The sequence below is a fragment of the Chlorocebus sabaeus genome, chromosome 20 (genome assembly GCF_047675955.1).
Source record: "Chlorocebus sabaeus isolate Y175 chromosome 20, mChlSab1.0.hap1, whole genome shotgun sequence".
Taxonomy (NCBI): Eukaryota; Metazoa; Chordata; class Mammalia; order Primates; family Cercopithecidae; genus Chlorocebus; species Chlorocebus sabaeus.
The window spans coordinates 6,999,260-7,013,029 of NC_132923.1; the positions used below are offsets into that span (position 1 = coordinate 6,999,260).

A 13,770-nucleotide genomic window follows, 5' to 3' on the forward strand; every position below is an offset into this window, starting at 1 on the left:
TATCTTCTGGCAAATAGGAGGAGGCAGAAAACCTTACTGGGGAGGGAAGGGAGACCTGGAATGAGGGCATTCAGACTCTTTTGCCTTCTTGAGGGAATATTCTTCAGATTTCTCAGTAAATTTTGGTTGGAAAGACCCTTTTGGAGTTCAAAGGATAATACTGTAAAGCTTACGAAGCACCATTTTGCATTCACCACCCAAAGAATGGCAACCAGTCTAAAGCATGGGTGTTCCCCATATGTGGTTGTATGTAGAGCAACACCCAATACCTCCTAGGGCTCTGGTATATAACATATAACATATAAAGGACATATAACATCTTTTTTTTTTTTTTTCGTATAGTTTTCAGAATTCTCCCGTTACCTGGAGTTATTTTTCTCTGCCTTCTTCCAATGTTCCTTACGATTCCAGTCTTCATTTTGGCTTTCTGGCCTATTCTCATGCCAGTATCCTGTCACAGTCAGACCTCTCTGCCTTTCTGCTAGCAGAAACAAAATATTTAAATTTCATTTGTTTTTATCAAGGAGAGAAAAAAATCTTGAGTAGTGGTCCCAGGATGCTAGAGGCTAGGTGGTATTATCCTTTGATTTCTTCAGTGTTCCACTTGGCTACTGGGCTTTTCACCCTCACATCTGTCCTTATGACTCATACATTTAGCCTTGTTTATCTCTTCCCTGACCATAGGACCTAGTCATATTAAGTTGAATACTTGGTAGAATGATGGTAAGTACTATCTAACAGATGTATTCTAGTCATTTTGAATGTTAACTAATGGATCCTCACAACAGCCCTCTAAAACAGGTAATGTTATCCCCCATTTTGTGAGGAAGAAATCTAATGCATAGATATGTAACTTGTCGAAGGGTCGCAGACCTGGAATTCATATGTAGGCACTGTGGTTGTAGAGGCCTTGCTTTAGAGATGGGGTTTCTCCATGTTGGTTAGACTGGTCTCGAACTCCCGACCTCAGGTGATTCATCTACCTCATCCTCCCAATGTGCTGGGATTACAGGTGTGAGCCACCATGCCCAGCCAACAAAGCCATGCTTTTACTGCTGGCTATCCTGACTGAACTGAGGTGGGATGGAAAGGGGCTTGTGAGATGCCTATGGCTTTAGCTTCCTGCTTAGGTCAGTCCAAAGCCGTCTGCCTATACTCTTTTGCAAGGGGCTCAGAAATAAGCCTACCTGCCTTTTGCTGAAGTCTCTTGCCTCTTTGATTGCAGTGTTTTAATTCTCTTGGAGCTTTAACTCCTCAGAGATAAGTTAATTCTTTTATTTATTTATTTATTTTTGAGACAGAGTCTTGCTCTGTCACCTGGGCTGGAGTGCAGTGGGGTGATCGCAGGTGACTACAGCCCGGGTTCAAGCAGTTCTCCTGCCTGAGCCTCCCGAATAGCCGGGACTACAGGCGTGTGCCACTATGCCCAGCTAATTTTGTTGTATTTTTAGTAGAGACGGGGTTTCACCATGTTGGCTGGCCAGGATGATCTCTATCTCTTAACCTCGTGGGCCTCCTGCCTTGGCCTTCCAGAGTGCTGGGATTACAGGCGTAAGCCACAGCGCTTGGCCGATGAGTTAATTCTTAAATGAATTAGTAAAACAAGATAGTGAAAGAGTGTCCATAACACCTGAGAAATGGTGAAAGCTAGTTGGGAAAGCTAGTCATCTTGTAGATTCTTTCCTCCCCTTTGTTCCTTAGTCAGTCTAGGTTCGTTTTGTTGTCAGCTCTAATAGTTAAGCACTTGGGTAGTGTCATAGTCTTCCTTACTATTACTGGTACCTCCTTTTTTTTTTTCTGAGGCAGAGTCTCACTCTGTCACCCAGGCTGGAGTGCAGTGATGCGATCTCGGCTCACTGCAACCTCCGCCTCCTGGTTTCAGGCGATTCTCCTGCCTCAGCCTCCTGAATAGCTGTGACTACAGGCGTGCGCCACCACGCCCAGCTAATTTTTTGTAATTTTAGTATAGACAAGGTTTCACCGTGTTAGCCAGGATGGTCTTGATCTCCTGACCTCATGATCTGCCCGCCTCGGCCTCCCAAAGTGCTAGGGTTATAGGAGTGAGCCACCACGCCTGGCCCTATTGGTACCTCTTTTTTTTTTTTTTTTTTTTTTTATGAGATGGAGTCTCACTCTGTCACCCAGGCTGGAGTGCAGTAGCACCATCTCAGCTCACTGCAGGCTCCGCCTTCCAGGTTAACGCCATTCTCCTGCCTCAGCCTCCCAAGTAGCTGGGACTACAGGCACCTGCCACCATGCCCAGCTAATTTTTTGTATTTTTAGTAGAGATGGGGTTTCACTGTGTTAGCCAGGATGGTCTCAATCTCCTGACCTTGTGATCTACCCACCTTGGCCTCCCAAAGTGCTGGGATTACAGGCATGAGCCACTGCGCCCAGCCTATTGGTACCTCTTTTTTAAAGCATCTGTAATATCTGGTTTCTTTTTCCTTTTTATTTATTTTCTACTAGTTTTTGCCATTTCTAAACCTATGTAAATCCTTCTGGCATGTTACGTCACTTTGGACTGTTTATCTTCCAAAGCCCCATTTTGCTGTCTAAAACTTAGCGATGTACAGATTTAGCATAGGCTGTACGTGACAGCTCATGCCTGTAATCCCAGCGCTTTGGAAAGCCGAGGCAGAAGGATAACTTGAGCCCAGAAGTTCAAGACCATTCTGGGCAACCTGGCAAAATCCTGTCTACAAAAAATTTAAAAATTGGCTGGGCGCAGTGGCTCACACCTGTAATCCCAGCATTTTGGGAGGCCGAGGCGAGTGGATCACCTGAGGCCAGGAGTTCAAGACAAGCCTAGCCAACGTGGTGAAACCCCATCTCTACAAAAAATACAAAAATTAGCCAAGCTTGGTGGTGGGTACCTGTAATCCCAGCTATTCAGGAGGTTGAGACAGGAGAATCACTTGAACCTGGGATGTGGAGGTTGCAGTGAGCTGAGATCTCACCACTCACTCCAGCCTGGGCAACAAAGTGAGACTCCGTCTCAAAAAAAAAAAAATTAGCTGGGTGTGGTGGCATGGCCTGTAGTCCCAGCTCCTCAGAAAGCTGAGGCAAGAGAATCGTTTGAACCGGGGAGGTGGAGTTTGCAGTGAGCCAAGATGGTGACACTGCATTCCATCCTGGGCGACAAAGTAAGACTGTCTAACTTTTGTTGCCTCCCAGGTTCAAGTGATTCTCCTGCCTCAGCCTCCCGAGTAGCTGGGATTATAGGCATTTGTCATCATGCCTGGCTAATTTTTTGTGTTTTTAGTAGGGAAAGGTTTTCTCCATGTTGGTCAGGCTGGTCTCGAACTCCTGACCTCAGGTGATCCGCCTGCCTTGGCCTCCCAGAGTGCTGGGATTACAAGTGTGAGCCACCGCACCCAGCCCAAACATTTGATTCCATGAGTGTGATTTTCCTATGTCCTTGACTCTGCCAATGATCCTTCCTCTGCCATTCCTACATTTTAGTCGAGTCCTGTGTCGCCTGCCATAAAGCAGTAATTTGGGGGTTGTTGTGGGAGTTTGAATTCCTGACTGCTATTTAAGCCCTCTATACTCAGCCAAGACTTGTTTTTACTCTCCCTTATCAGATTCTAGAGTTGATATCTTAGAAGATAAATGTGCAGTCATCTCTCAGTATCTGTGAGGGATTGGTTCCAGGACACTCCCCTATACCAAAATTTGCAGCTGTTCAGGACTCTTACATCATCATCATGTCATTATTATTATTAGAGAGAGAATTGCTATCACCCAGCCTGGAGCGCAGCAGCACAATCTTGGCTCACTGCAACCTCCACCTCCTGGGTTCAACCAGTTTTCATGTCTCAGCCTCCTGAGTAGCTGGGATTACATGCCTAGCTAATATTTGTATTTTTTATAGAGATGGGGTTTCACCTTGTTGGCCAGTCTAGTCTCAAACTCTTGACCTCAAGTGAACCACCCGCCTAGCCCCCCAAATTGCTGGGATTACAAGCATGAACCACCACACACAGCCAGGACACATTAAATGGCATAGTATTTGCATATAACCTATGTACATTCTCCCATATAAATTTTTTTTTCTTTTTTTTTCTTTCGAGATGGAGTCTTACTCTGTTACCCAGGCTGGAGTGCGGTGGCGCAATCTCGGCTCACTGCAACCTCTGCTTTCCAGTTTCAAGTGATTCTCTTGCCTCAGCCTCCCAAGTGGCTGGAATTTCAGGCGTCTGCCACCACATTCAGCTAATTTTTGTATTTTTAGTAGAGACAGGGTTTTCACCATGTTAGCCAGGCTGGTCTCGAACTCCTGACTTCAGGTGATCCACCTGTCTCGGCCTCACGAAGTGCTGGGATTACAGGCGTGAGCCACCACACCCAGCCCTCCTTTCATATATTTTAATCATCTCTAGATTACTTATGTAACTTAAAGCATTGGTTTTTTTTTGTTTTTTTTTTTTTTTGAGACAGAGTCTCGCTCTGTCGCCGGGGCTGGAGTGCGGTGGCCGGATCTCAGCTCACTGCAAGCTCCGCCTCCCGGGTTAACGCCATTCTCCTGCCTCAGCCTCCCGAGTAGCTGGGACTACAGGCGCCCGCCACCTCGCCCGGCTAGTTTTTTTGTAGTTTTAGTAAAGACGGGGTTTCACCATGTTAGCCAGGATGGTCTCGATCTCCTGACCTCGTGATCCACCCGTCTTGGCCTCCCAAAGTGCTGGGATTACAGGCTTGAGCCACCGCGCCCGGCCACTTAAAGCATTGTTAATGCTGTGTAAATAGTTATACTGTTTTATTTGTAGTATTTTAATTTTTTCCTCAATTTATTTTTTTTTTATTTTTATTTTTTTTGAGACAGCCTTGCTCCATCGCCAGGTTAGAGTGCAGTGGCACAATCTCAGCTCACTACAACCTCCGCCTCCCGGGTTCAAGCGATTCTCCTGCCTCAGCCTCCCAAGTAGCTGGGATTACAGGCGTGCACCACCATGCCCAGTTGTATTTTTAGTAGAGACGGGGTTTCACCATGTTGGCCAGGATGGTCTCGATCTCTTGACCTCCTGATCCGCCCACCTCGGCCTCCCAAAGTGCTGGGATTACAGGTGTGAGTCACTGCACCCGGCCTTTTTTCCTCAAATATTTTCAATCCACAGTTGAATCTGTGGATGACAAGCCAGCAGATACAGAGGGCCAGGCCAACTATACCTTTTTTTCTCCAGAACAATGATTTTCTGAGAACATTTTGAGAGTTTATTTCTGGAGTAGCTATTTGTGGTTGAGGGGGGGAGGCAGGAAATTGGATCCCTACTAAATTACAACAAAGTTAATTCCCGGCAGCTGAAAGGTGTAAATATAAGAAAATACAGGCCGGGCACAGTGGCTCACGCCTGTAATCTCAGCACTTTGGGAGGCCGAGATGGGTGGATCACAAGGTCAGGAGATCAAGACCATCCTGGCTAACACGGTGAAACCCCGTCTCTACTAAAAATACAAAAAATTAGCCGGGCGTTGTGGCGGGCGCCTGTAGTCCCAGCTACACGGGAGGCTGAGGCAGGAAAATGCCGTGAACCCGGGAGGCGGAGCTTGCAGTGAGTCGAGATCGCGCCACTGCACTCCAGCCTGGGCGACAGAGCAAGACTCTGTCTCAAAAAAAAAAAAATAACCATAAGAGCACTAGAAGAAAAGTGGGGTTTAAAATATGTGAGGGGACTTTGGGAGGCTGAGGCAGGCCTCAGGATCACCTGAGGTCGGGAGTTTGAGACCAGCCTAACCAACATGGAGAAACCCTGTCTCTACTAAAAATACAAAAAATTAGCCAGGCGTGGTGGCGCGTGCCTGTAATCCCAGCTACTCAGGAGGCTAAGGCAGGCGAATCACTTGAACCTGGGAGGCGGAGGTTGCAGTGATCCAAGATCATGCCATTGCACTCTATCTAGCCTGGACAATGAGTGAAACTTCATATCAAAAAAAAAAAAAAAAAAAAGAGTTAGGGGGTAAGGAACTCCATACAAAGTTTGCACTGCAAAAACAAAAGAGGGAGAGGATTTGCAACAATGTTAATTTCCTTAAAGAACTTTTAGGGTGGACAAGATGGTGTATGCCTATAGTCCCAGCTACTAAGGAGGCTAAGCTGGGAGAAATCACTTCAGCCCAGGAGTTTGAGGCTGCAATTGAGCTATATTTGCACAGCTGCACTCCAGCCTGTGTGATGCAGCAAGACCCTGTCTTAACAACAACAACATAACACTTTCAGAACTTGACAATTAAGAAAAGGCCTGTAGGCCGGGCGGGGTGGCTCAAGTCTCTAATCCCAGCACTTTGGGAGGCTGAGACGGGTGGATCACGAGGTCAGGAGATCGAGACCATCCTGGCTAACACAGTGAAACCCCGTCTCTACTAAAAAATACAAAAAACTAGCCGGGCAAGGTGGCGGGCACCTGTAGTTCCAGCTACTCGGGAAGCTGAGGCAGGAGAATGGCGTGAACCCGGGAGGCGGAACTTGCAGTGAGCTGAGATCCGGCCACTGTACTCCAGCCTGGGCGACAGAGCGAGACTCCGTCTCAAAAAAAAGAAAAGGCCTGTAGAAAAATAGGTAAAGGATTTAAAAAGCTCCAGAGAAGCAAAAATCGACTAAAATGTGAAGAGATGCTGGCTGGGCGCGGTGGCTCACGCCTGTAATCCCAGCACTTTGGGAGACCGAGGCAGGAAGATCAACAGGTCAGGAGCTCGAGACCAGCCTGACCAACATGGTGAAACCCCATCTCTACTAAATACAAAAAAAAAATTATCCGGACGTGGTGGCGCACAACTGTAGTTCCAGCTACTCAGGAGGCTGAGGCAGGAGAATCGCTGGAACCCGGGAGGCAGAGGTTGCAGTGAGCCAAGATCATGCCACTGTATTCCAGCCTGGGCGACAGAGCAAGACTCCATCTCCAAAAAAAAAAAAAAAAGAAAAACACCAGGCACGGTGGCTCACACCTGTAATCCCAGCACTTTGGGAGGCTGAGATGGGCGCATCACGAGGTCAGGAGATCGAGACCATTCTGGCTAACATGGTGAAACCCTGTCTCTACTAAAAATACAAAAAGCCAGGCATGATGGCGGGCGCCTGTAGTCCCAGCTACTTAGGAGGCTGAGGCAGGAGAATGGCGTGAAGCCGGGAGGCGGAGCTTGCAGTGAGCCGAGATCATGCCACTGCACTCCAGCCTGGGTGACAGATTAAGACTCCATCTCAAAATAAACAAACAAACAAACATGAAGAGATGCTTAACCTTATTCAAAGGGAAATGTAAGCACAATTTGGTAAACACTTGCAATGTGCTCTCAAGCATGTAGTTTGAGTGTCAATTGGTAAACCTCATATAAAGGGCAGTTTGAGCTGGCGATTCCACTCCTTGGTACTCATCTTGCTGAATTTGGTTATTAATATGAAATGCTGAGAACTCAGTATTTCTCCTTGGTTCAGTTAATTTCAGACAGGGATATTCTTTCTAGCATTGTTTGCCACAGCAAAATATTACTACATCAACAAGGTTCTGATTAAAAAGATCATGGAACATACCCCTGCAAGGAGAATGAGGTAACTCCCAAGTGCATTGATACAGACCATTCCTCAATATATGAGTTAAAAATGCAAACTGGGGCCAGGTGTTGTGGCTTACACCTGTAATCCCAGCACTTTGGGAAGCCGAGGTGGGTGGATCATTTGAGCTCAGGAATTCAAGACCAACTTAGGCAACCTGGCAAAACCCCATCTCTACTAAAAATACAAAAATTAGCCGGGCTTGGCAGTGCACACCTGTAATCCCAGCTACTTGGGTGACTGAGGCAGAACAGCTTGAACCCAGGAGGTGGAGGTTGCAGTGAGCCAAGATCTCACCACTGCACTCCAGCCTGGGTGTGACATCGTCTCAAAAAACAACAACAACAACAACAAAACGAAGAACAGTGTCTGGGTACCACTGTGTATTATTTGTATGTGATTTCAATATATTTGTATTCTTGAGTATAGGATATCTTTAGAAGGATACATAAGAAACTGGTAGTGGGCTGTGGGTGGTGGCTCACACCTGTAATCCCAGCACTTTGGGAGGCCGAGGTGGGTGGATTACCTGAGGTCAGGAGTTCGAGACACCAGCCTGGCCGACATGGTGAAACCCCATCTCTACTATAAAATACAAAAATAAGCCAGACTTGGTGGCACATGCCTATAATTCCAGCTACTTGGGAGGCTGAGGCAGGAGAATTGCTTGAGCCCAGGAGGCGGAGGTTGCAGTGAGCCAAGATTGTGCCACTACACTCCAGCTGGGCCAACACAGCGAGACTGTTTCAAACAAACAAAAAAACTGGTAATGATGGTTATCTCGGGAGGGACCAGTTTGTTGGTGAATAGGAATGATGCCCTTTGGTACATTTTTTTTTCTTTTTTTTTAATGACAAGATCTCAATGACGCAGGATTTTTCTCAGACACTTTGCCAGCCGGGGACCTCTGCAGCCAGCGATGCCCCCTACCCAGGCCTCACGCCCCCGGCTTGCTGCTGGAGGTACCCTGCCCACTCGGCCCACCTGGCCACGCCTGGCTTGCACACTGGCTCAGCCCTTGGCTGGGCTGAGGCATGCCCCAGGCTGCCTGTGTTTCAGCTTGTACCCACGTTCAGCAGTTTCCGAGTTCTTGTCGTGCATCCAAGAAGAATGAGGTTATGCTGACAGTTCAAAGGGTGAAGAGGGTCGGAGAGAATTTTATTGAGCGATGAAACAACTCAGTGGAGAGGGGAAAGGAGAGTGGTCTCCCAAGTTAGGTGGTTTCTCTCCCATTGTGGCTGGGTCCGGGGCTTTGATGGGCTCAAAATGGGGGTGTGTGTGCTGATTGGTTTGAGTGTACGCAAAAAAAAAAAAAAAAAAGGCTAAAAAAAAAGGCTAAAACAGGCGCGGTGGCTCACGCCTGTAATCCCAGCCCTTTGGGAGGCCAAGGCAGGCGGATCAGGAGGTCAGGAGATCAAGACCATCCTAGCTAACGCGGTGAAACCCGGTCACTACTAAAAATACAAATAATTAGCCAGGCGTTGTGTAGTCCCAGCTACTCGGGAGGCTGAGGCAGAAGAATGGCTGAACCCCAGAGGCAGAGGTTGCAGTGAGCCAAGATCACGCCACTGCACTCCAGCCTGGGCAACAGAGTGAGACTCCGTCTCAAAAAAAAAAAAAAGCACCATTCAAAGATGGGCATGACAGAGTAACAAACCAATTAGGGAAGGGTAGGTATACGTAAAATAGGTGAAGGGTGGGGATCAATCAGAAGAAAGTGCAACAAATGGGAAGAGGGGTTCTCAATTCCACCCATGCATTTATCCAGGACTTGTAGCTTGGCTTTCAACTGTTTTCTGCTTGAAGGTGGAGTTTCACTGGGAACCTGACCCTGTCTGCCTAGGATTTGTCTGCCTCCTGTTGCTATCCTCACTTTTTTGCCAGGCTGGAGTGCAGTGGTGCAGTAGGAGGATCGAGGGATCCTCTCATTTCAGCCTCCGGAGTAGCTGGGACCACAGGCATGCACCACCAGGCCCGGCTAATTTTTGTATTATTTTGTAGATATGGGGTCAGGCTATGTTGCCCAAGCTGGTCCTGAACTCCTGGACTCAAGACATCCTCCCACCTCAGCCTCCCAAAGTGCTAGGATTACAGGCATGAGATACCACACTGAGCCCTTTGGTACCTTTTGAATTTTGTACCATGTTCATTTATTAGTCAAAATAAGATTAAAGTAGGCCAGGTGCAGTGGCTCGTGCCTGTAATCTCAGCACTTTGGGAGGCCAAGGCGAGCAGATCACTTGAGGTCAGGAGTTCGAGACCAGCCTGGCTAACATGGTGAAACCCCCATCTCTACTTTAAAAATACAAAACTTAGCTGGGCATGGCAGTGGGCACCTGTAGTCCCAGCTACTTGGGGGGCTGAGGCAGGAGAATTGCTTGAATCTGGGAGGCAGAGGTTGCAGTGAGCTGAGATTGCGCCACTGCACTCCAGCCTGAAAAAACAGTGCAAGACTCCGTCTCAATAAATAAAAAAAAAGATTAAAAAAGTGCATCCCACCATACGTCACCTCCCTCTTTTGACAAATACCTGTATTGCTCCCATATCCTATTTTCTCATATCCTATCTTTTCTCCACAATAAAATTGTGAACTCTTCCTGGACCAGAACCTGAATAATGAAGTGTTCAATAAATATTACATTTTTTTTTTGTTTGTATTTTGTTTGTTTGTTTTTCCGAGATGGGGTGTAGATCTGTCACCCAGGCTGGAGTGCAATGGCATGGTCTCGGCTCACTGCGACCTCCACCTCCCAGGTTCAAGCGATTCCCCTGCCTCAGCTTCCCGAGTAGCTGGGACTACAGGCACACACCACCTCACCCAGCTGATTTTTGTATTTTTAGTAGAGATGGGGTTTCACCATGTTGGCCAGGATGGTCTCGATCTCCTGACCTCGTGATCTTCCTGCCTCAGCCTCCCAAAGTGCTTTTGTAAGACACGGTTTTTTTTTTCACCGTGGTTTTTTTTTTGAGCTGGAGTTTCACTCTTGTTGCTTAGGCTGGAGTGCAATGGTGCAATCTCAGCTCACTGCAACCTCCAACTCCCGGGTTCAAGCAATTCTCCTGCCTCAGCCTCCCTAGTAGCTAGGATTATAGGCACCTGCCACCACGCCTGGCTAATTGTTTGTTTGTTTGTTTATAAGATAGGGTCTCACTCTGTCACCCAGGCTGGAGTGCAGTGCTGTGATCTTGGCTCACTGCAACCTCTGCCTCCCAGGTTCAAGCAATTCTCCTGCCTCAGCCTCCCAAGTTCCTGGGATTACAGGCATACGCCACCATGCCTGGCTAATTTTTTTGTATTTTTAGTGGAGATGAGGTTTCACCATGTTGGCCAGGCTGGTCTTGAACCCCGACCTCAGGTGATCCACCTGCCTCGGCCTCCCAAAGTGTTGGGATTACAGGTGTGAGCCACTGCGCCCAGCCATGAAGTGTCCACTAAATACTAGAATGACATAAAGAACCCTCTGGTGTGCTATCTCATGGAATACCCTCAAATTCCTCTTTGGATCTTCCTATCACAGTTGTATTATTGGGATTCCATTTGGATCTCTCCCACTATAGGTAGCTCTTCAGTGGGACGGGCTAGGTAGGAGAGGCTGGGAGTAAGTCTGTCTGATCTAGGATGTCTTACTTACCACCCAAGTAGGAGGTTATGTACTCCCAGCCTGCCGAAATCCGGGTGAAGGGAAGTAGTTTCTTTAAGAACTGGTATGGGCAGGCCCGAGTTGTCAAGGCTTCGGAGGTAAGGCCCTGGAGAGTGGGGAACGGGGTGGAGTTAGAGGCCAAGGCGGCCACCCAAGAGGCAGGCCCAGAAGAGTACTGCCAAGAAGAGTCGGGCACCGAGGAGGAGATGGCGGCTGGAGCAGCATGGCCTGTGCTGCGCTCCAGAAACTCACCTGAGCTCTCCCTGGTCATTTGCAACCGCAGCCCACGCATCGTGCTGCCTGTGTGGCTCAACTGCTATGAAGAGCTGCTGCCCGGCAGGGACTTCTGCATCCACGATTTCCGAAGCCACCCATGGCTCTTCAGAGATGCAAGGACACACGATAAACTTATGGTTAACCAAACTGAATTGTTTACGCCATGTTCCAATGTTGATGGACAGCCTGTTTTTGCCAACGTCACACTGCCAGCGTATACCCTGAAAGAGCGATGCCTCCAGGTTTTCCGAAGCCTAGTCAAGCCCGAGAATTACATGAGACTGGACATTGTCAGATCACTCTGTGACGATCTGGAAGACCAGCCAAATGTACTTGAAAGACCTGGAGCGGCTGACGCAGGAGCACAGTGAAAATCTGTAGATGGCCGGGCATGGTGGCTCACTCCTGTAAATCCCAGCATTTTGGGAGACCGCAGCGGGCAGATCACTTGAGGTCAGGAGTTTGAGACCAGCCTGGCCAACATAGTGAAACCTGTCTCTACTTTAAAAATACAAAAATTAGCTGGGCGTGGTGGCACATGTCTGTAATCCCAGCTACTCGGGAGGTTGAGGCAGGAGAATTGCTTGAACCCGGGAGGTGGAGGTTGCAGTTAGCTGAGATTGTCACTGCACTCCAGCCTGGGCAACAGATTAAGACTCCATCTCAAAATAAATAAATAAATAAAACGAGAGAGACAGAGGAAAAAAAAAAAAAGAAAAATTAATGGATGGAAGCGGAGACTGGAGATTTTTTTTTTCTTTTTTTTTGAGACGGAGACTCCCTCTGTCGTGATCTCCACTCACTGCAAGCTCCACCGCCTCCCGGGGTAACGCCATTCTCCTGCCTCAGCCTCCAGGGTAGCTGGGACTATAGGGCCCGCCACCACGCCCGGCTAATTTTTTTTTTAATTTATTTTTTGTATTTTTAGTAGAGACGGGGTTTCACCATGTTAGCCAGGATGGTCTCCATCTTCTGACCTCGTGATCCACCCGCCTCGGCCTCCCAAAGTGCTGGGATGACAGACATGAGCCACCGTGCCCGGCCTGAAGTTTTTTTTTTTTTTTTTTTGAGACAAGAGTCTCACTCTGTCACCCAGACTGGAGTGCAGTGGCGCAATCTCGGCTCACTGCAACCTCCACCGCCGTGCCTGGCTAATTGTGTGTGTTCAGTTCGATAGCAGTCTGGCCAACATGGTGAAACCCCATCTCTACTAAAAATACAAAAATTAGCCAGGCATGGTGGCGCATGCCCGTAGTCCCAGATACTCAGGAGGCTGAGGCAGGAGAATGGCATGAACCTGGGAGGCGGAGGTTGCAGTGAGCTGTGATCACACCACTGCACTCTAGCCTGGGCGACAGAGCGAGACTCTGTCTTAAAAAAAAAAAAAAAATTAGCTGGGCATGGTGGCGTGTGTCTGTAATCCCAGCTACTCGGGAAGCTGAGGCAGGGGAATCACTTGAACCCGAGAGGCAGAGGTTGCAGTGGGCAGGGATCTTGCCACTGCATTCCAGCCTGGGAGACAGGTGGGACTCCATCTCAAAAAAAAAAAAAAAAAAAATCCCCCCAGTAGAGAAAAATTTGGAAGACACAGAAAAGTAAAAAAGAAGAAAAAAATCACTATAGATAGACTACTTAAATACAACCACTATCACCATTTTGAGCTATTACCTTTATCCTTTTTTTCCCACATAGTTGAGATCTTACTTTTTATATAGTTTTGTATCCTACTTTTTCACTTAATTTTAATTTTATAACAAATATTTTTCTATGTTATAAGCTCTTCACAAACATTAGTCTTTTTTTTTTTTTTTTTTTTTTTTTGAAACAGAGTCTCGCTCTGTCGCCCAGGCTGGAGTGCAGTGGCACGATCTCGGCTCACTGCAAGCTCCGCCTCCCAGGTTCACCCCATTCTCCTGCCTCAGCCTCCCGAGTAGCTGGGACTACAGGCAACCGCCACCAGGCCCGGCTAATTTTTTTTCCTTTTTTAGTAGAGACAGGGTTTCACTGTGTTAGCCAGGATGGTCTCCATCTCCTGACCTCATGATCCACCCGCCTCGGCCTCCCAATGTGCTGCAATTACAGGCGTGAGCCACCGTGTCCGGCCAAACATTAGTCTTTTTTTTGCAATTAATGTTTGGGGTATTTTTTGGCATCTTTAGTTCCTTATCCTAACCTTTGCGTACAACTCCTATGTTCTAAAATCAGAGTGATGGCTGGTGTGTTGGCTTACCCCTATAATCCCAGTACTTTGGGAGGCCCATGTGAGAGGATCACTTGAGCCCAGGAGTTCAAGACCAGCCTGGGCAA

General features: G+C 47.7%; 1 pseudogene; it reads left to right on the plus strand.

The window, feature by feature from the left end:
- Positions 11,195-11,834, plus strand: VHLL (VHL like; annotated as a pseudogene).